The sequence below is a fragment of the Helianthus annuus genome, chromosome 4, assembly GCF_002127325.2.
Source record: "Helianthus annuus cultivar XRQ/B chromosome 4, HanXRQr2.0-SUNRISE, whole genome shotgun sequence".
Classification (NCBI taxonomy): Eukaryota; Viridiplantae; Streptophyta; class Magnoliopsida; order Asterales; family Asteraceae; genus Helianthus; species Helianthus annuus.
Window position 1 is genome coordinate 164,242,298 of NC_035436.2, and position 3,177 is coordinate 164,245,474.

A 3,177-nucleotide genomic window follows, 5' to 3' on the forward strand; every position below is an offset into this window, starting at 1 on the left:
AGGGTTACTGAGCATTTATTGGCCGTTGGATGAAGATCTGATCCAACGATCAGGGTAATGTCTGATAGTTGTCGCCGCTAAAGGGTTTTAAGCGGACAAAACCCTTCCACTACTTGAAAACTGCTACTATTTCCACGTCAATTTCCGTGGGAAATCCGTGGGTAACTGCGTTTACTCACGGATTTCCCACGAAAATGGGTTGTGGGAATTCTCTTCGTGGGTAATTTTTTTCTGATGAAGTTCCTACGGATTTTCCTACTCCTTTCCCACACAAATGTTTCGTTAGAATTCTCCTACTTATTTCTCACGGAATTAATTTTCTTAACTTTCCGACGCATTTCCCATGGAATATATATTTTTTTAAATTTTGTGTTTAAATCTTATATATTTATATTTACTATAAAATATTTATTATATTTTAATTTTCTTACATAATTCCTACGAATTATTTTTCTTCCTACACATTTCCAACGGAATGTATACGTTTTCCCTACACAGTTCCTACGGAAATATTTTTTTCCCTACACAATTCCAACTAAATGTATTCATTTTTCCTACGCATTTCCTACAAAATTAGTTTCTTTCCCTACACAATTCTAACGGAATGTATTTTATTTTCCTACACAATTCCCACAAAATTAGTTTTTTTTTTTCTTACACCATTCTAACAAAATGTAATCTTTTTTCTTACACATTTCGTACGAAACTATCTTTTTTCCTACAGAATTCCAACAGAATCCAATGAAACCTGTTTAGTCTTTTTCCTACACATTTCTTACGGATACATTTAAAAATTAATGTAAAAAACAAAAAAATACCAGTTTTTTCCTGCTGAAAGATGCATATTGATAAATATTATTCGGAATATAAATTTAACAAAAATAAATAGCATAAATTCAGAGCACGTTTAAATTACAAATCATCAATTGTTAAACATAAAGATTCGAAATAAATAACAAAAATTCTGAGCCCGTTTCAATCACAAATCCACCGTTGCTAAATATAAAAATTCGGAATAATTAAAAACTACTATAATGACTAACGGGAGGCTGAAATTTTTTCATAAACTCTTCAAATTGTTTTTGCCTCTTTTCTTCATTTTCTTTCATTTCTTTTTCCATCTATTGCACTCTTTGCTCCAACTCTTGTCTAGCATCCCTTTCATTTGTAAGTTTATTTTTCATTCAACTAGGACTTTTTCAACCTAAATTGTTAAAACGAGTCAATAATCTAAGTTATTATCTTCTACAAATTAATTGTTAAAAACAAATTAAATTATAGAATTGCAATGGAATATGATAGATCAGTTCCGACATTGGCATTTACCACAAAATTCACACCTACCTCAGCCATCATGTCAAGTCGTCTTTGAACCACGTCGATTTTGTCTGGCTTCAAATTAGGAACCTTATACATCATCAATCCTCTGATTCGGTCAGCGCGCTCAAACACGACGACTGTATGGCCTATCCTATTTAGTTAACCTGCAAAAGTATGATCAAAATACTTTTAGTAAAAATTAATATTTATTCTTATAATAACCTCCTAAAATTGAAGTGGTATAACCTGGTAAATAAAACAAAATACTCAAGTGGGTCAAAAGGAAAGTTTTGTAGGTGTGAAGTTGGACATAAAAGAGCCAAACAAAATAGAACATATGCTACATAAAATTCGGTCCATATTCTTTATTTCGGTTTTTATTAGGTTTTTGAACCGAACCGACCCGAACCCGATCTCATAAGAATTACTGGAACCGACCGTTGTACCTACCTTATTCGGTTCGGGTCGGTTTGGGTATTTTTCGGGTCGGTTATTGGGTTTTATCGGTCCGGACCAAGATGAAGGTTATCGTATTACAACCAAGCATAAATGAAACAAGATGAAGGTTATCGTATTACAACCAAGCATAAAAAAATTAAAGTCGTTACGTAACACATGAGTTTGTATATGCACTTAAACGAACCATCTTTATGGCCTAGCTACATTTAACCACCTAAAAGTACCTTAAAGTCTAATATATATATTAACATTTCAGTCATTCATATAATATATATAATAATAACATTTCATCAGTTCACATAATTCATTAACTTATGACTATAGTAAACGAAATGCAACATTGCCAAACAATAGATCAGATCTAAGTACATAAACAACAAAATAAGTTCCATCTAAAATTGCATCAATGAAAATAAGATATTTTTAGTCAAAAAGGAAGGAAATGAATCGTTTACCGTCCCACTGGAAGATGCAAGAGCAGGTTTACCGCCATGGATTTGGGATCTAGCATCACTGATCTAACCTGAAATCAAACCACCATATCTAACATTAGAGTTATCAGATCTAACCTGAAATCAAACATGAAGAACTGATTGCTTACCACCGTCGATGTATACTTCGAACATAGCTTCGTCAATTGACCTGGTCGTCTTAGTTGGCCAGCATTGCTTTGTCCAATCGTAAATTACAACACCGCCACTCGATTGCTAGCATCTTATGTCCTCTCTATCGGAATAAAGAGGCACATGAATATTTAAACGGCTCTCGTTTCATCCCCAATCTCCTCTTTCCAGTTCTCACTCTGTGTTTTTGTTTGATTGTTAAGCAAATAAGGGTGTTTGGAAATAACTAGGGCTAAGAATAGAGGGAAAATGAAAAATTTTGAAAGGAGGATTACCGCGTGTATGTTATACCCACTCCACCACATATTGTTTTTAAATATAACATATTTAAAATTACTTTATTTTACTCTAAATAAGTTATAATAATATAACATATAATATTTTGTATAAAATTAATTGTTTTAAAATATCTTATATAAATTTAAATACACCGTCGTGTCGTAATCTATATTATGTGGTAAATATGATTCCTTAAGATATATATAATCTACTAAAATCTATTGTGATCTATTAAGTTCTAATATGGTCCATTAACACTTATATGACATATAATTGTTCATTGTGATCCATTTAGGCCCAGTATGATCCATTAAGACATCTTATTATTATGATCCATTCAGGCCCAGTACGATTCATTAACACTTATATAACATATAATCTACTAAAACCCATATTATTATTCGGGTCAAATATTTCAACCCTAACCCGACCCATATAAATTCGGGTCAACCCTAACCCGACCCATATAAATTCGAGTCCGACGGGTATACCCGAA

General features: G+C 32.5%; 1 long non-coding RNA gene across 1 annotated transcript; it reads right to left on the reverse strand.

The window, feature by feature from the left end:
• Nucleotides 1–886: 886 nt before the first annotated feature.
• Nucleotides 887–2,674, reverse strand: LOC110914137. The gene is made up of 4 exons (XR_002578441.2): nucleotides 2,381–2,674; nucleotides 2,235–2,302; nucleotides 1,345–1,484; nucleotides 887–1,204 (listed from the first exon to the last, which is right to left on the reverse strand). It is a non-coding gene; the product is annotated as an uncharacterized LOC110914137 (long non-coding RNA).
• Between the last annotated feature and the right edge of the window lie 503 nt (nucleotides 2,675–3,177).